This window comes from Taudactylus pleione, unplaced genomic scaffold, assembly GCF_031769625.1.
Source record: "Taudactylus pleione unplaced genomic scaffold, aTauple2 ptg000559l, whole genome shotgun sequence".
NCBI lineage: Eukaryota > Metazoa > Chordata > Amphibia > Anura > Myobatrachidae > Taudactylus > Taudactylus pleione.
In genome coordinates, this window is record NW_028284961.1 from 2,065,556 (window position 1) to 2,086,021 (window position 20,466).

Consider the following 20,466-nt stretch of genomic DNA (forward strand, 5'->3'; position numbering starts at 1 on the left):
TGCTTTGTAATGTGCTTTAGAGACATTAGCAATTGCCCTTCGAACTTCCACCTTATTTTAAGGGATTCGTATTGGAGTAATTGATCTTAAACAATCCCTTTTTGCAGATGACATGCTGCTATTCATTACTAATCCTTCTACATCTCTTTCGGAAATGTTTTGTATTATTACTATTTTTGGATCTTTCTCTGGATAGTAGATCAATTTCGACAAATCCAAATTCCTTTTATTGGATAAACATCCCTCATCTCTCTCTGTCTTGCATCTATACCTATTCCTGTCACAAAGTCTTGGGTAGATGGATAAGACTGTACCAGGGAGCAGACATATGCGGGTCACGGAGGGAAGCTAAGGTCAGAACCAGATATCAAACACAGAGCCAGGGTTCAGACGGAATCGGAGTCATGAACAAAGCCAAGGTCAGAAACTAATAATCAGGAAATGTACAGGAACGCTGGAGTATGGTAATCCAGCCTATACTCTGGCACTGGAGTACTCCCAGGAACTTCCTTATATAGGTTAGAGTTCAAACAGACCCACTCAGCACTTCCCTAATTCCTGGACCTGTCCCTTTAAATCTTAAGCAGAGCGGCGCGCGTGTCCCTATGGGAGCCATGGCTGCCTGCACACAGAGCCGCCGGGGCAGAGAGAACAGCTGAAAGTGGGCACCGGGGTTCTCTCGCCTTCTGTCCTTCGCCAGCCCAGACCCCAGCATCTCCAGACCCGGTAAGAGATGCCCAGGTTCAGCTTGGCTGTGACAATTCCCATCCCTCCCTCACAACTGAAATATCTAGGCATTTATATCCCTCTTGATTTGACACAACTATATACTTTGAATTACACCTCAGTTATAATAACCGAGATAATAACCTTACTTGACCATTGGAAATTACTACCTTTATCTCTACATGGCAGAGCTATGGTTCCCAAGAGCATAATCTTTCCCAATTTTTTTTATTTTATGCAGATGCTTCCCATTACGATCTAGAAATAAGAGATGCACCGGTTTTCCCACCTAATGCCTAGATTTATCTGGCATAACAAAAAAACTAAAATTGCTTTGTCAAGGCTTTAAACCACAAGATCCTCTGGAGTATAGGAATACCCAAACATATGTCTTTATTCTTTATCAGTCTCTTTTCATTATATATATGTGACTGGTTATTTGAAAGAAGTACATATACGGACTGCCAATAAGATTGTGCTGTTTACCTCATACTCACCTAGTGCTCTGTTACACACAAAATTAACTGACATTCCCCATCATCTTCTCTATCATCTCGTGTTTAGAGATACCTTTCTCTCATGGATTGCCTTTAACAAGAAATTCTCAAAGTCACCTGCACATCCCTTTTGTCCCCCTCTGGGGTAATCCTTCTTTTCAGCCCTCTTTACACAACTCCACTTTTTTGATATGGCGTTCTAAAGGACTCAACTTAACATCTAAAGTGTTTGACCCAGGAGGCTTGAAACTCCCTTTCTCATCACTACAACAATCTTTGAGCTTCCTCATTGCAAAGTTTTTATGTGCTCTCTTCTGTGTCCCCTAAAACAACCGGCTGTCCCGGATTGTATACACTCTTCACTAGAATTTAGTAATTCTAGACCTTTCAGAACCAGAATTTTGTATTCAAATTTGACGGACAAATCCTCTCTTCCCTCTATGAACAAACTAGTATTAGCTTATTTATGCTCAAATTTTTCTAATTGGCCACTAGGTCCAAACAAAATCATCTTATCACAATTCTCACAATAATGGTGACAATTGCCAAGAAAATGATTCTCATTCATTGGATATCTAGATACGCTCCGTCTATTCATGAGGTCAAACAAAAAATTCTACAACTGATTTATTTGGAAAGACGTGCCTCCCTGCCTGATATAGAAACAAGAGTGGCAAACTTCTAAAGAAAATGGGGCACCTACATTGAACATATGGATCATTTTGACCAGCATAACATGCTCAGACAATTTGAGTCCACAGAGTGGTATTTACATCGCAAACTCTAAATGAATCAAGCTTAATGTAATTCACTTTTGTTTTGCCTGATTTTGAAATAGTTTTTTCCATTGGTTCGTTTTTTATTCGAATATGTTGCTTTTCTTTTCTTCTCGTATTCCTTGCTGCCCACCTTATCCTGTCCTTATGTTCACTGTCTTTGTCTCCCTTGTTAGTTTGTATTTTTTTTTACTTCTACACTTTTTGTAATGAAGGACCATATATTTTTTCTATTTTGGCAGTGTCCTTAGAAAGGGTAAACAGACCTTTCTCTTGCATTCTTATTGCTTTTGGACCTTCTTATGTCATTTTCATACACTGAAAATTGACTGCTCTTATTTGTTTGTCATTAATATTTTGCTTACCCTTTCTGTTTATGCATTGAAGATTATGTTTCTTCTATGTTTGTGATTATGCAAAACTTCAATAAAAAGATTTATTAAAAAAAAGTATTTGCTTGTGGACTAAGTTTAGGAATAAAACCATGGTATTATCCCTCATACTCCAGTGCATCTCATAAATGTACTATAGGGGTGTGTTACCCGATTAGGAAGGAGGGGGTAGTATGGACAGCAGGTCAGCCTCCTAATATTGTTTAGTATAAGATAGTCTGATTTGTAGTTTGCAGCTCTGCAGTGCTGTTTGTGTTTTAATAGTTTGCTCTATGTCTCAAATGTAATTTTCTTTACCAATCAATCAATCTCCCTTCCACTACATACTCCACCTCCATTTCCCTGTACTGCCATCAGGTCTGTGATCTAGTTCTTGATTAATGAAAACATTCTTTCTATGGGGTCATATACAGTAGTTTATTAAACTGCCATCCTGTCTGCCACTACTATGCCACTCTGTCCTAGATGTGCCAAGTTTGAAGTTGAACAGCAATAGGTTTGTGCCGCCCACTGCTGTCGCTCAGCTTATACCCCTTTTAGTTCAAAATGCAGGTTTGAATTTTTAATGCTCGTCCAACCCGGATGCAACCAGACTAAGGCCCCTTTCAGACAGACAGTTTATTCCCAGGTCGGCCATGTCGGTACAGTGCCGGAGCTGGCAGATGAGTTCATCTCCAAGCGCCGACTCTACCTATCTTATAAATGGGTCCCAAGTCGGATGACCCGGGTTACCCGTTTACACTGCACTGCGAACCGGGTAGACCCTGTGTTTAACCTTCTAACTACCTAGGTTGAAATGCCGGGTCGCTCAAGCAAGGTTTTTTTTATAGACCCTTTCAGACTAAGCAAAACCCAGGTTCACATGCAATAACCTGGGATTTTGCTGCTAGTCTGGAAGGGATATTAGTCAGCCATCTAGCTCAGTGCAACATTTGGCCAATATTGGTGACAACAATATAGTGAGCTGTGAGGTGTTCAAAATTGATTGGAAATGACTGTTATTGAAGTAATGTATAATGTACAAACAAAAACAGGTCCAAATAAACATGATCCAAAACCAAAACACAAGAGGGTCCATGACTCCTCTAGTGATTATAATACTGAAGGCAGAACTGGATGTGAGGATAATAGAGGAAAAACTTGCAGCCACAGGGGCCTATTCATCATGTCTACGGTGCGGGGACAGATGTCCCAAAAAGTAGCTTGCGGTTAGTATCGCAGCTACAGAATTACCTGCGTTACTCACCTCTTCCCCTTAGCAGCACATAGACACGAAGCCCCACATGCAGGAATATTTTAGGGTCAAATGCAACTTTACAAAATACAATACATGAAATTTTTATAATGTTAAACTGTGGTCAGGGCCGGATTAAGGGGCTTATTCTGCAAGGATCGCAATTGCAACTCCATACGCAGATTGAGCGATTGTTAGCCATTACACATGCGCATGAGATGCACTGCCGCATACGCGGCGTTTACACTGTGATTACGCACGCAGTCAGGATTCTATCACAGAGTTAGCCACAGGCAGAGAGCATTTAGGGGTAGTGACAGGGGAGTGGCCTGAGAAACGCAGGCGTGCCTGTCCATTGAACGCCGTTGTATGGGCGTGCATAAATTAGCCACCGCCGTACCATATGCAGCTTGTGTACTCACTGTGTGCGACGAGACTTGCCATTTCTGAAACAGGTCAAACCTGCTGTAAATGAGAGTGACGGGACATGGCGCTTCGATGGTACCGATGTTTATCCTGAAGTGCGAGGTGGTGGTGGTGACCCCATATATATCTGATTCAAAATATATACATTAATAAACCATAAAAAAATAAATATATATAATATTTTTCGAAATGAAATTAAACAAAACTTACAGTAAGATGGAAAATAATGTTTATTTTTGTATATTTACACATTATTAATATTTGAAAAGTCTTCTCATGACACACTGGCTGATGTGCACATGATATACATGTCGATATGTCGGCCAGTGTGTACCCAGCATTACATATTGGTGCCCTGAGGCAGCATCTGCCTGATAGTAGATAAAAAATACTGTGACCTGAGCTTTCAGTACTGCAACAGATTAATGAAGTCACTGAGAATGGAAGTGAAAGCTTTTTATTTCCTACATGACAGAAAGGAATTGGGCTCGGCCCAGCATCACATGTCTGTCTGTAAATATAGATGTTTATGTGAGGAAATATAAAGTAATTCCTCGCTGCGCTGATATGTCCCTTGGCTGTTAGTTCCAGTCTGTCTCTTCATTTGTGTAATCAGAAGCAAAGGAGCAGGAACAGCAGAGACACAGCAATCTTCCGGAACAGCAGAGACACAGCAATCTTCCGGAACAGCAGAGACACAGCGATCTTCCGGAACAGCAGAGACACAGCGATCTGCAGGAACAGCAGAGACACAGCGATCTGCAGGAACTGCAGAGACACAGCGATCTGCAGGAACAGCAGAGACACAGCAATCTTCCGGAACAGCAGAGACACAGCAATCTTCCGGAACAGCAGAGACACAGCAATCTTCCGGAACAGCAGAGACACAGTGATCTGCAGGAACAGCAGAGACACAGCGATCTGCAGGAACAGCAGAGACACAGCGATCTTCCCGGAACAGCAGAGACACAGCAATCTTCCGGAACAGCAGAGACACAGCGATCTGCAGGAACAGCAGAGTCACAGTGATCCCCAGGAACAGCATAGACACAGCGATCTTCCGGAACAGCAGAGCCACAGTGATCTGCAGGAACAGCAGAGACACAGTGATCCCCAGGAACAGCAGAGCCACAGCGATTAGCAGGAACAGCAGAGAGTCAGTGATCCCCAGGAACAACAGAGCCACAGTGATCCCCAGGAACAGCAGAGAGTCAGTGATCCCCAGGAACAGTAGTTACCAATCCCTGAAGGAAAAGCAGAGACACAGAAGCTTCTGGTACAATATCTAGGAGACTCCATATAGACACCATGGCCTCCAATCAGACAGATTCATCTACCACAAGTACTGGAGATGTGCAGGGAGGAGGGTAAGATACTAATAAATCTGTCTTATGCTATAATTACTGTATGTTGTGTGATGGAATCATTGTAATGGAATAGTTTTTTTTTTTAGAAACCTACAAAAACTGCAGCATGTGGCAGAGATCTGTAATATTTGTGTGAAATTAATTTTTATTTTTTATGTTTAATTCCAGTTACACAGAGAAAAGAGTCCCAAAGAAAAAAGTGAGGATCTTGTACTGGGATAATACTGATGCAGCATGGCTGGCAGAGCTACTGATGAAATGTAATGTGAGAGGCCATCTTGTTCCTCTCCCCGCAGCAAGTAACTGGCAGCAGCGTGTGGTGGATGAATCCTTTTGTGTCATATTGTACCACTCCCAGACATCACACAGATCTGTACATGAGATGCAGGAATACCTGGATTACTGTAAGAAGTATAAAGGTGAGAGTGACACAGACATTGGTTACACAGGGAGCTGCATAGTTACTGTAGCTCACACCTCACTGGTTACACTATGTATAATATTGCTGGTGGTGTAATTACAGGGTCAGAGTGCCTCATCACTAATGGCTGCCCTGGGCCTGTATAATGTGGGTCACAGCCAGGCATGAACAGTCACATTACACATAACAATAATCCAGATATTAATAAACAAAATTGTATATGGACTACAAAAGGTTATAGAGTAAAATATAACAGCTATTTTTTGTTAACAAAAAAAAAAAACCTGTATGAGGTAGATACAAAAAAGTGAACATAGAACATGCACAGATTACATACTATGGTCATATGCTTAAAAAATATTAGCAGACAAATAAACCATGAGGTAAAGTCATGCAACTGACACTAATAAATGAAAGTAATTTGGGTTACTGTAACATACATAAACTCCAAAGAGGTGTAAAGCTGGGTACACACTGGGCGATATATATCGTTCGTTCAATTGAATGGCAAATATATCACGAACACGTCAGTGGGCGCAGGGCCGGATTTCCCACTAGGCAACCTAGGTGCTCGCCTAGGGCCTGGTGGGACCCAAGGGCCTGTGGATGGGCCCCTTTGCCCCAAGAAATATGTCCGATCACAGTGCTCCCAGAGGAGCACTGCGCAAGTACCGTGTGACGTCATGACGTCACATGTTCCCGCCTACACACCCAGAAGGTCCCGCGCTGCTGTCTGCACAGTGCTCTCCTCTGTCGGACAGAGTGACTGCGCAGTCACAGCGTGCATCAAAGAAGGGTTATCGCGTCCGTGGCCCGCCTCCCCGTCCCAGCTGCTCCAGCTACTTCCTGTCACCGCCCACCAGCAGCAATCAGCACAAGTGGCAGCACGCATATGTGTTATGTTATATGTCACATGTGTTAGTAATGTATACACAGTTTGCTTGGCTCCATATACTTTACGTATTCATTACAGGATGATAGATATATATATACATATATATATATATATATATATATATATACATATCGTCTAGTGACATTGTAAAAAATGTGCATATATCACAGCAGGTGTCACTAGCGCTAGATACACATATTCATATCATATACACACTATAAATATGTATAGTGTGTATATGATATGAATAGGTGTATCTAGCTCTAGTATTACACACATAACAGAATAAAGAGGAAAATTGATTAATCCCATTAAAACGTTGGTTTAGTAACAGACACTGGGCCTGATTCAGCAAGCATCGCAAGTGAGAGAACGCACGCACTCAGCCGATGTTTTCACTCTGTGCATGTGTATGCATCGCATTGCATGCACAGGTTGCTGCGTACGGTTAGGGCTCCATTAGAGTACGCAGGGAGCCCGCAGAGACCTCCGATGTTGAGTGACAGGAAGTGCCGTTTCTGGGTGGTGACAGGGGGGTGGTCGGTCGAATGCAGGCATGCCTGTGCGTTCGCACGCCATTATGGGGGCTTGCATAAATTACTCTCAGCAGCGCCGCACGCTGCCCAGGCACCTCCCTGCGTGCAGAAATATCTCAAGTCCTGCAGCATGTCAGGTCTACCCTCAGCTTTTACGCAGCTTCGATGGCACTCAATGTTCCCGATGTTTATGCTGTCAATCACGGCAGAGGTGGGCGGCTTTATGTTTTGCTGGGTGTCTGCCTCTTATGCTGCAGTCTGCGCGCTAATGCATTGATTAGCAGATACTCGTAGTGGCTGGGTGCGTGCGTCTGCTACCCTGCGTTCCTTGCGGAATCAGGCCCACTGTCTCCTGTCGTTTTTCACGCTGAGTGCCGCTGGATTCTGCTGTATGTACATCCAGACTCACAAGCTGGTCTACGGAGGAGAGTGCCATTGGTCATTGGACTGCATATATTATATATATATATATATATATATATATATTTTTATATAAATTTTATATATATATATATATATATATATATATATATAAAACCTTTATTTATATGGCACCACAAGGGTTCTGCAGCACCTAACAGAGTATATAAACAAATTAGCAATACAAGAAAGCTGTGACTTACAGTTCAAGACATAGCAGGACAAGGACAAACTTTATAAATGTTCCTGCATCAGGGCAACAGAGACCAAGGGGATATGGCATATATTTTCTATAGGCACAGGAGGAAACTAGGGATGTGCGCCGGACCATTTTTGCCGGATTTGGATTTGGATTTGGTTCTAATTCGTCGTCCGGCTTTGGATTTGGATTTGGATTTGCCAAACTGCGGTGACTGGCTTTGGATTTGGATTTGGATTTGGATTTGGATTTTTTTACAAAAATTGACAAAAAAAGCTAAAATCACATAAATTGGTCTTTTTTTTCATCCTAGAGTATTATTAATAGGGGTGTGCACCGGCCACTTTTCGTGTTTTGTGTTTTGGTTTTGGATCTGGATCTTTCTTCGTGTTTTGGATCTGGATTGGTTTTGCCAAAACCACCCTTCCGTGTTTTGGGTTCTGGGTTTTGTGTTTTGGATCTGTATTTTTTTGAAAAAAAGCATAAAAACAGCTAAAATCACAGAATTTGTAGGTTTTTCTGCTCCTATGCTATTATTAACCTCAAAAACCTTAATTTCCACTCATTTCCAGTCTATTCTGAACACCTCACACCTCACAATAGTGTTTTTATGTCCAAAAGGTTGCACCGAGGTAGCTGGATGACTATGCTAAGCGACACGAGTGGGCGGCACAAACACGTGACCCATCTAGGAGTGACACTGCAGTGGCAGGCAGGATGGCAGTTAGAAAAACTAGGCCCCAAACTGTACATAATGCAAAGAAAAAAAGAGGTGCAAGATGGAATTGTCCTTGGGCCCTCCCACCCACCCTTATGTTGTATAAACAGGACATGCACACTTTAACAAATCAATCATTTCAGCGCCAGGGTCTGCCACACAACTGTGGCTGAAATGATTGGTTCGTTTGGGCCCCCACAAAACAAGCTGGCAATTAATGTGTCCCTGCACAAACTGGCTCTACGGAGGCAAGATGTCATCCTCATCCTCCTCATCCACCGATTCCTCACCCTCTTCAGTGTGTACATCCTCATCCTCACAAAGTATTAACTCGTCCCCACTTGAATCCACCACCACAGGTCCCTCTGTACCTTCTGGAGGCTGGTCTCCCTGGAAGAGCTGATAATTCATTTTGATGAACATCATCTTCTCCACATTCTGTGGAAGCAACCTCCTACGCCTTTCGCTGACAAGGTTCCCGGCTGCACTAAACACTCTTTCGGAGTACACACTGGAGGGGGGGCAACTCAGGTAAAATAGAGCCAGTTTGTACAGGGGCCTCCAAATTGCCTCTTTTTCCTGCCAGTACAGGTATGGACTGTCTGACATGCCTACTTGGATGCTGTCACCGATGTAATCCTCCACCATTCTGTCAATGGTGACAGTATCATATGCAGTGACAGTAGACATGTCAGAAATTGTTGCCAGGTCCTTCAGTCCGGACCAGATGTCCAAACTTGGTCCTGCCTGCCCTGCATCACCGCCAGCGGGTTGCTTAGGATACCTAAGTTTTTTCCTGGCAGCCCCAGTTGCGGGAGAAAATGAAGAAGGAGCCGTTGACGTGTCACGTTCCGCTTCAGCTGACAGTGTGTTCACCAGCAGGTCTTTGCACCTCTGCAGGCTTGTGTCGGCCGGAAAGAGAGACACCACATAGGCTTTAAACCTAGGATCGAGCACGGTGGCCAAAATGTAGTGGTCTGATTTCAACAGATTGACCACCCTGGAATCCTGGCAAAGCGAATGAAGGGCTTCATCCACAAGTCCCACATGCCGAGCGGAATCGCTCCGTCTTAGCTCCTCCTTCACTTTCTCCAGCTGCTTCTGCAAAAGCCTGATGAGGGGAATGACCTGACTCAAGCTGGCAGTGTCTGAACTGACTTCACGTGTGGCAAGTTCGAAGGGCTGAAGAACCTTGCACAACACGGAAATCATTCTCCACTGCGCTTGAGTCAGGTGCATACCCCCTCCTTTGCCTATGTCATAGGTGGATGTATAGGCTTGTATGGCCTTTTGCTGCTCCTCCATCCTCTGAAGCATATAGAGGGTTGAGTTCCACCGCGTCACAACCTCTTGCTTCAGGTGATGGCGGGGCAGGTTCAAGAGTGTTTGCTGGCGCTCCAGTCTTCGGCACGCAGTCGCTGAATGGCGAAAGTGGCCAGAAATTTTTCGGGCCACCCAAAGCGTCTCCTGCACGCCCCTGTCGCTTTTCAGAAAATTCTGCACCACCAAGTTTATTGTGTGAGCAAAACATGGGACGTGCTGGAATTTGCCCAGATGTAATGCCCGCACAATATTGGTGGCGTTGTCAGATATCACAAATCCCCAGGAGAGTCTAAGTGGGGTAAGCCACTGGGCGATGATTTCCCTCAGTTTCTCTAAGAGGTTGTCGGCGGTGTGCCTCTTACTGAAACCGGTGATACACAGCGTAGCCTGCCTTGTAACGAGCTGGCGTTTCTGAGATGCTGCTACTGGTGACGCTGCTGCTGTTGCTGCGTAAGGTGATACATCTACCCAGTGGGCTGTCACAGTCATATAGTCCTTAGTCTGCCCTGTTCCACTTGTCCACATGTCCGTGGTTAAGTGGACATTGTGTACAACGGCATTTTTCAGGACACTGAGGACACTTTTTCTGACGTTTCTGTACAGTCTCGGTATCGCCTGCCTAGTGAAGTGGAATCTAGACGGGATTTGGAACCGGGGACACACTACCTCCATCAATTGTCTAAATCCCACTGCACTAATGGCGGATACCGGACGCACGTCTAACACCAACATAGCAGTCAAGGCCTCAGTTATACGTTTTGCTTCAGGATGACTGCTGTCGTACTTCATCCTCCTCGCTAAGGACTGTTGGAGGGTCAATTGTTTAGTAAAAGTAGTGGTGTTCCTACTTCCTCTCTGGGATGATGAACGACTCCCAGCAGCAGCAGCAACAGCAGCAGCGGCAGCAGTAGGCGTAGCAATGCAGGATCCTCCGGAGGAATCCCGGATAGGAGAGTCAGTCATGCCAGTGATATGGCCTGCAGGACTACTTCCGATCCTGACTAAGGAGGAAATTGACGAGGAGGGAGTTGACGGTGTGGTTTGCAGGCGCTTGGATACAACAGGACAACGGGATTTAGGTGTCCCTGGACTGCTTACGGTCTGAGCCAAAGTTTCTGAACTTGACAGTAACTTTTTATGAACGCGCTGCAGGTGCCGTATAAGGGAGGATGTTCCTAGGTGGTTGACGTCCCTACCCCTACTTATTTCACCTTTACATATGGTACATATGGCAAGACAGTTGTTGTCCGGATTTGGATAGAAATATTGCCAGACCAAAGAGGTGGAATGTTTGGTCTTCTGCCCAGGCATGACCGTGATGGGCTTTTTCATCCCACGGACAACAACTGTCTCCCACGGAGCCTGATTTAAACAAACCACATCACCATCAGAATCCTCCTCGCCAACTTCCTCCTCAGCGCCAGCTACACCAGTATCCTCATCCTGTTGTACTTCAACAGTGACATCTTCAATTTGCATATCAGCAAGTGGACTGTGGGTGCTCCTTTCAGCACTTGCAGGGGGCGTGCAAATGGTGGAAAGAGCCACCTCTTCCCGTCCAGTGCTGGGAAGGTCAGGCATCGCAACCACCACCACACTTGGACTCTCTTTGGGGATTTGTGATATCTTCTTAGAAAGCACAGTTCTTCGCTGTGCTTTTGCCAGCTTAACTCTTTTGATTTTTTTAGTGGGAGGAGGGCTTCCATCGTCATGTGAAGCTGAACCACTAGTCATGAACATACTAGGGATCGACCTTAGCCGTTCCTTGCCACTCCGTGTCGTAAATGGCATATTGGCAAGTTTACGTTTCTCTTCAGCTGATTTAAATGTCTTTTTCAAGGTCATTTTCCTGAACTTTGCCATTTGGGATTGTATGTGCCCTCTACTATGACATTGGGCATCGGCCTTGGCAGACGACGTTGATGGCATGTTATCGTCTATGTCATGACTAGTGGCAGCAGCTTCAGCACTAGGAGGAAGTGGTTCTTGATCTTTCTCTATTTTATTTTTATCGGAGAAAGTTTGGTCCTCCATTTATGTTATATCGATTTGATATATACGTGCGGCTAAACACAGAAAATAAATTTTTTTTTGGTTCGGACTGGAGTGTACTTTGTGGGTTACAGCACCCTTTAACGGTCAAGCCAGCCGGCCCTTTACTTATGACACAGGCGCACTCTTGGCACTACTTTGTTGATGCACGTGCGGCTACTGCGCACACAATTCACAAACACAGAAAATAATTTTTTTTTGGTTTGGCTTTGGACTGGAGTGTACTTTCGGGGGTTACAGCACCCTTTAACGGTCAAGCCAGCCGGCCCTTTACTTATGACACAGGCGCACTCTTGGCACTACTTTGTTGATGCACGTGCGGCTACTGCGCACACAATTCACAAACACAGAAAATAATTTTTTTTTAGGTTTGGACTGGAGTGTACTTTCGGGGGTTACAGCACCCTTAACGGTCAAGCCAGCCGGCCCTTTACTTATGACACAGGCGCACGCTTGGCACTACTTTGTTGATGCACGTGCGGCTACTGCGCACACAATTCACAAACACAGAAAATAATTTTTTTTTGGTTTGGACTGGAGTGTACTTTCGGGGGTTACAGCACCCTTTAACGGTCAAGCCAGCCGGCCCTTTACTTATGACACAGGCGCACGCTTGGCACTACTTTGTTGATGCACGTGCGGCTACTGCGCACACAATTCACAAACACAGAAAATAATTTTTTTTTAGGTTTGGACTGGAGTGTACTTTCGGGGGTTACAGCACCCTTAACGGTCAAGCCAGCCGGCCCTTTACTTATGACACAGGCGCACGCTTGGCACTACTTTGTTGATGCACGTGCGGCTACTGCGCACACAATTCACAAACACAGAAAATAATTTTTTTTTGGTTTGGACTGGAGTGTACTTTCGGGGGTTACAGCACCCTTTAACGGTCAAGCCAGCCGGCCCTTTACTTATGACACAGGCGCACGCTTGGCACTACTTTGTTGATGCACGTGCGGCTACTGCGCACACAATTCACAAACACAGAAAATAATTTTTTTTTAGGTTTGGACTGGAGTGTACTTTCGGGGGTTACAGCACCCTTAACGGTCAAGCCAGCCGGCCCTTTACTTATGACACAGGCGCACGCTTGGCACTACTTTGTTGATGCACGTGCGGCTACTGCGCACACAATTCACAAACACAGAAAATAATTTTTTTTTTGGTTTGGACTGGAGTGTACTTTCGGGGGTTACAGCACCCTTAACGGTCAAGCCAGCCGGCCCTTTACTTATGACACAGGCGCACGCTTGGCACTACTTTGTTGATGCACGTGCGGCTACTGCGCACACAATTCACAAACACAGAAAATAATTTTTTTTTTGGTTTGGACTGGAGTGTACTTTCGGGGGTTACAGCACCCTTAACGGTCAAGCCAGCCGGCCCTTTACTTATGACACAGGCGCACTCTTGGCACTACTTTGTTGATGCACGTGCGGCTACTGCGCACACAATTCACAAACACAGAAAATAATTTTTTTTTGGTTAGGACTGGAGTGTACTTTCGGGGGTTACAGCACCCTTTAACGGTCAAGCCAGCCGGCCCTTTACTTATGACACAGGCGCACGCTTGGCACTACTTTGTTGATGCACGTGCGGCTACTGCGCACACAATTCACAAACACAGAAAATAATTTTTTTTTTGGTTTGGACTGGAGTGTACTTTCGGGGGTTACAGCACCCTTAACGGTCAAGCCAGCCGGCCCTTTACTTATGACACAGGCGCACGCTTGGCACTACTTTGTTGATGCACGTGCGGCTACTGCGCACACAATTCACAAACACAGAAAATAATTTTTTTTTTGGTTTGGACTGGAGTGTACTTTGGGGGTTACAGCACCCTTTAACGGTCAAGCCAGCCGGCCCTTTACTTATGACACAGGCGCACGCTTGGCACTACTTTGTTGATGCACGTGCGACTACTGCGCACACAATTCACAAACACAGAAAATAATATTTTTTTTGGTTTGGACTGGAGTGTACTTTCGGGGGTTACAGCACCCTTAACGGTCAAGCCAGCCGGCCCTTTACTTATGACACAGGCGCACGCTTGGCACTACTTTGTTGATGCACGTGCGGCTACTGCGCACACAATTCACAAACACAGAAAATAATTTTTTTTTTGGTTTGGACTGGAGTGTACTTTCGGGGGTTACAGCACCCTTAACGGTCAAGCCAGCCGGCCCTTTACTTATGACACAGGCGCACGCTTGGCACTACTTTGTTGATGCACGTGCGGCTACTGCGCACACAATTCACAAACACAGAAAATAATTTTTTTTTTGGTTTGGACTGGAGTGTACTTTGGGGGTTACAGCACCCTTTAACGGTCAAGCCAGCCGGCCCTTTACTTATGACACAGGCGCACGCTTGGCACTACTTTGTTGATGCACGTGCGACTACTGCGCACACAATTCACAAACACAGAAAATAATATTTTTTTTGGTTTGGACTGGAGTGTACTTTCGGGGGTTACAGCACCCTTAACGGTCAAGCCAGCCGGCCCTTTACTTATGACACAGGCGCACGCTTGGCACTACTTTGTTGATGCACGTGCGGCTACTGCGCACACAATTCACAAACACAGAAAATAATTTTTTTTTTGGTTTGGACTGGAGTGTACTTTCGGGGGTTACAGCACCCTTAACGGTCAAGCCAGCCGGCCCTTTACTTATGACACAGGCGCACGCTTGGCACTACTTTGTTGATGCACGTGCGGCTACTGCGCACACAATTCACAAACACAGAAAATAATTTTTTTTTGGTTTGGACTGGAGTGTACTTTCGGGGGTTACAGCACCCTTAACGGTCAAGCCAGCCGGCCCTTTACTTATGACACAGGCGCACGCTTGGCACTACTTTGTTGATGCACGTGCGGCTACTGCGCACACAATTCACAAACACAGAAAATATATTATTTTTTTAGCACTTGGGGGGAGCACCCCTGATGGACAGAGCACCCCCTGGACAACACTACAGCACTCCTTTAGGACTGGGACACTGCACAGGACTTTGGAGTGGACACAGCCCCTATGGAGAACTGACTGCACAACACAGTCCAGCCAGCCCCTATGGACTTTGAAGTAGTGGACACAGCCCCTATTAACAACAGCAGCACAGCACAACACAGCCAGCCCCTATGGACTTTGAAGTAGTGGACAACAGCAGCACTACACTACACTACACTACACAGCCCTAACTCCCACCCTCCCTCTTCACTGTCCACAGCCGAGTGAGAAAATGGCGCCGACGTGTGTACCTTATATAGGATCCAAAACCCGCGAGACTCGGAAGGCGGGAAGATGACGTTTTGCCTCGATTTCAGATCCGAGTCAGGCGGGAAAAGTCGAGCCTGACTCGGATCGGACTCGGATCGGGGGGGCTCGGGGGGGTTCGGATTTCAGAAATCCGAACCCGCTCACCCCTAATTATTAACCTCAATAACATTAATTTCCAGTCAATTTAGACCATATCACAGCTTATAATATTGTTTTCAACATTATTGGCCAAAGGTTGCAGTGAGCTGACTGGTTACTAAGCGACAAAGCAGCGGCACAACGACACAGACACCACAGTATAAAGCACATTATGACACATTGCCACACAGCAGTGGCAGAAATGAAAAGTAGTGCACCCACCCAGTGGGGTACGGCCAGCAGAGTCACAGTACTTGTTTACAAAGTGGGCTACGGCCCTAGGAGTCACAGTGCACAATCTTATTAGCATTACACCGCACATAGGGCCTGATTCACATTACACCATAAAGTAGTGTCTCTTATTTATGTTACGACACACAGTAGTGCCCCTTTTACACAATGCCCACAGTAGTGACCCTTTTACACAATGCCCACAGTAGCGGTGTCCCTTACACAATGTCCCCCAGCAGTGGTGCCCCCTATGCAGTCCCCTTAGTAGTACGGTCCACTATGCAGTGCCCCCAGTTGAATGCTCCCCAGTAGTATGCCCCCCATTAGCAGGCCCCCCCAGTAGTATGTCCCCCATTAGCAGGCCCCCCCAGTAGTATGCCCCCCATTAGCATGCCACCCAGTAGTATGCCCCCCAGTAGTATGGCTCCCCCAGTAGTAGGCTGCCCCAGTAGCAGGCCCCCCCAGTAGTAGGCTGCTCCAGTAGTAGCCCCCCCTGTAGTATGGGCCCCCCCTGTAGTATGGCCCCCCCTGTAGTAGGCCCCCCCAGTAGTATGGCCCCCCCCAGTAGCAGGCCCCTCAGTAGTATGGCCCTCCCAGTAGCAGACCCCCCCCAGTAGTATAGCCCCCCCCAGTAGCAGGCCCCTCTGTAGTATGGCCCCCCCAGTAGTATAGCCCTGCCCAGTAGCAGACCCCCCCCAGTAGTGCAGACCCCCCCAGTAGTATAGCCCCCCCCAGTAGCAGGCCCCTCTGTAGTATGGCCCCCCAATAGTGCAGATCCCCCCCAGTAGTATGGCCCCCCCAGTAGCAGACCCCCCCCCAGTAGTATAGCCCCCCCCAGTAGCAGGCCCCTCTGTAGTATGGCCCCCCCAGTAGTATTGCCTCCCCCAGTAGCAGACCCCCCCCAGTAGTGCAGACCCCCCCCCAGTAGTATAGCCCCCCCAGTAGCAGGCCCCTCTGTAGTATGGCCCCCCCAGTAGTATAGCCCCCCCCCAGTAGCAGACCCCCCCAGTAGTGCAGACCCCCCCCCCAGTAGCGCCCTCGGACCTTTGACAAGTAAAAAAAAAACAAAAAAAAACTTACCTGTATCCCCGCTCCCGCGCCGTCCGCTCTGTCACACGCTGAGGAGGGAGCCGGAAGACGGAGCTGATGTGTGAGCTCCAGCCGGCTCCCTCCGTGCAGCAGCCAATGAGAGTCTGTGTGACTCTCATTGGCTGCTGTAACAAACACACAGCTGCCGCTGGCGGCTGTGTGTCTGTGTCTGTGTAGGGCAGAGCGCTATCACTGCGCTCTGCCCTACACGCGAGGAGACCTGATGTCGGATTCTCTAGTGAGAATCCGACATCAGGCGGCCGCCGTTCGGCCCCGAACGGGGATCCGAGTCAGGCGGTGAACACCCGAACAGGGTTCGGGTGGACTCGGATCCCCAATGTTCGGAGCGGTTCGGATTCCACAGAATCCGAACCGCTCATCTCTAGAGGAAACACAAAAAATGATGTAAGGGGCATGAAACCGGAAATCACATATAGGACCTCATTCAGAGTCGGTCGTTGCGTCCGCTCGGTTGTAGGGGAAGAGGGGCCGGATATGCAAATGAAGCGATCGCAAGTTGCGTCGCTAAGATGGGATCGTTAGCTGAACGACCGAGGGTAAGAAGCGGACGTGAGACTAAAACACGCCCCCTTCGCGATCGCAACACACGTCATCTCCGGGGATATAAGGATTAATCGAGACCATCGGGACCCATCGGAGCTGATCGCAGAGCTTAAGGCTGACCATACCCTCTCTTAAGCATTACGATCTAGTCAGTGTAATAACCACCCATGTCACGTGTACCATGACACTACTTTGTCAATTATGCACTCCCATTAAACTCCCCTCGCATAGTCAGGCACGCCTGCGTTCGGATCTCCACTCCCCCGTTCACAAGCACCTTCCCCTGTTACCACCCACAAACGGCTCATTCTGTCACTCAAACTAACGAGCTGGCTGTGTTCAAGGAAAGATACATTTCTGATCATAGCAGCTAGTTTGCGCACGCGCATTGCGAATTTTACGCATGCGCAGTTTAGCGACCATCGACTGCGTACGACCGAGCAGCCGCCACGACCGACTCTGAATGAGGTCCATAGTGCTATGAATTGTTTGAGTGAGGGGGGCCCCAAACTGGTATCTTGCCAAGGGCCCCATGAGATCTAAATCCGGCTCTGAGTGGGTGTGTTCCCCCGATATGTCTGTACGACGACGTTCAGCGTCATATCACATCTGCTCTGCCTCACAGCAGATGGACAATATATCTGCAGCTATAATGGGGCATCTGGCTGTGTGTACGTGTTGTCATCTACCGGTGACTGACAGCTCATATGGGTGGGAAAATTCAAATGCCCACCCAGGTGTGATGTCAGGGAGTACACGAAGCAGCAGGTTGGCAAGTGTGTATAGCTTACCTGATTGGCCACTGTGTCGGCGGATACGGGCGTCAGCCTGTCGGCACAGCTTAAGTCCCTCCAAGTACGTTTTTATTGCCAAAGTAGTGTTCCTCCCTGAGTGATAAATGGTGGCACAGTGAATTAATCTGGATGGATGGCAGCCTATGCAGACACATCCGGGAGTAGGCATCACAGTGATTACTTTAAATCACTTTTTATATATTAATTTAGTAATAACACATTTTATTTAAATATAGGATTATTGTTATTATATATATAATTTACATTCTACTCACAGGGACTGTTATTTCTACAAGTATTACTGTACTCATACCAACTGTGAATTTTAGTGCTAATTAGGGAATAGGTTTTATTGTTAAGGGTCTTTCATATTGGATGTGTAGTTTCATCAGTCAATTACATCTTAATTATTATTAGGCAATTATATGGTTATTATCTGACTATCGGCGGGATGTACTAACCTTGCAGAGTACATCCCGCCATGCCTCGCATTCCTACTGATCACATAACATATGCGATCAGCAGCACAAAGGACAGTTCTTCCAATAAGAGCTGTCCTTTGCGATCTGCTCTGCGCCGTGGACTTCCGGGTTTGTGACCACGGGAGTCATTCTGTGCATGCGCAAAGTGATGTGACAGCCGCGGGGCATGCTGGGAGGGATCCCTCATAGCAGCGCGATGCGGAAGTGGCCCATAGGCTTCTATAGGGTAATGATCACTTTTAAAATACCCTGTACAGCAGGATAGTAAAGAAGACTCCTTTACAGTTTAAACCACTTACAAGACATACTCACAAAAAAAAAAAAAACATCTGCTTTTCTGCACCTGGGTCCTTGCTGAGAAAGCCAAAGGGCGTAACGCGCGTCCTGGACAGGAACGAGGGAGTCTCAGCTGTGCACGGCTGATCTCCCACTAGCATCAGGAAAGCTCTAACCACAATACACATCCCCCACTGACATCTAGTCAGTGGTCAGGTACATTTCTCCTCTCCATGCTCTCTCACGGCACCATAGCCTGTCGGGGACACGCTGCATTGGTATAAACAACAGCGTGTCCTACCGCTACCCGGTCCGCAGCAGAAGCATTCTTTACTCTTCTCCACAGCACTAGAACACTAAACTGTACTCTCATTGTGCAACCTATGTCACTCAAGTTGCAGAAAAGAAGATGCAGCGCGGTGTTAGTGGTGCTGTGAATTTCAACTTACCGTATCTATGTTGGATTATACAATGTGACTATACTGTTGATTAATGAATGTTTAAATTACAAAGACCAGGATTCATATGCACAATATAGTACACTGGTTTAAATCAAATGCAATTAGAGAGAGCTTACAAAATAAATAAATAAATCTATAAGTGGAATTTCGAATGAGAATTATTCTTATATTATCTATACTGTTTAAGAGATACTGTAGATGCGGATGTGTTAATAGAATTACTATGTATAGAGCTGTTGTTAAGAATTTTGATACTTCCAAATCTACATATTATATACCCTGTTGACGCCAGAATTTGGGAATTATGTTTTGTCTCAGGATTAACCTGTAACTGTATAAATACTAACATACCCATGACAAGCATATCCATTCATTTTTTGTTTTTTATATTTCGTAAAAATTTATCTTGTTACCCATGATCCTTCATGGGAAATGAGCTATTATATTATTTCTTTGTTCATAATTTTGGAATAGTATTCATCTCTTCATATAGCCACAAACTTTTATGTAAAAGGAGCTACTGATTTTTTGAATTGTGGGCCTGATTCTGACCCGCTCGCGAGCGCTGGACGCTCGCAAGTGGGTCGATGGTGCCGAAGTGCGCATGCGTACAACAGAGGGAGCTCCGTCGTGCGCATGCGCGAGACCCGGCGAGCGACGGGGAATCCGTCACTCGGGGTCTCGCACCAAAGGGGGCGTGCTGTCGATGGTGAGTGACAGCACACCCCCTTTGGTGGGCGTGCCGGGGGCGTGGCTGCCCAGACGGAGGCGTTCCCATGGGAACGCCTACCGTCTGGGTCCGGCCCCACTGACATCACTAGTGATGTCAGTGGGAGTGATTTTGGCTCTGATAGAGCCAAAATCACTCCTGGGCTTGCAGCAGCGAGACCCTACCGCAGGGTCTCGTCGCAAGCCCGATGGTCGCGATGGTCTTGACCATCGCGACCATCATCATGGAAGCTCGCTATAGCTGTGGGTGGTAACCCACAGCTATGCGAGCGTCCAAGAGGCCGCTCCATTTTTAGGTAGGAGGGCCCTGATTTAGAGCGAGCGCTCTGGTCAGAGCGTCCGGCTCTGAATCAGGCCCTGTGTCCATTTTGATTACTATTTTGATTAAAGTTCCTTTTCCCAGGTTACCCATAAATATTTATGGGAAAAGAGTTTTCTA

General features: G+C 46.5%; 1 pseudogene; it reads left to right on the plus strand.

Moving 5' to 3' along the window:
* The first annotated feature begins 5,359 nt into the window (after positions 1-5,359).
* The window catches only part of LOC148481846 (uncharacterized), a 280,901-nt pseudogene continuing 265,794 nt past the window's right edge, over positions 5,360-20,466 (plus strand).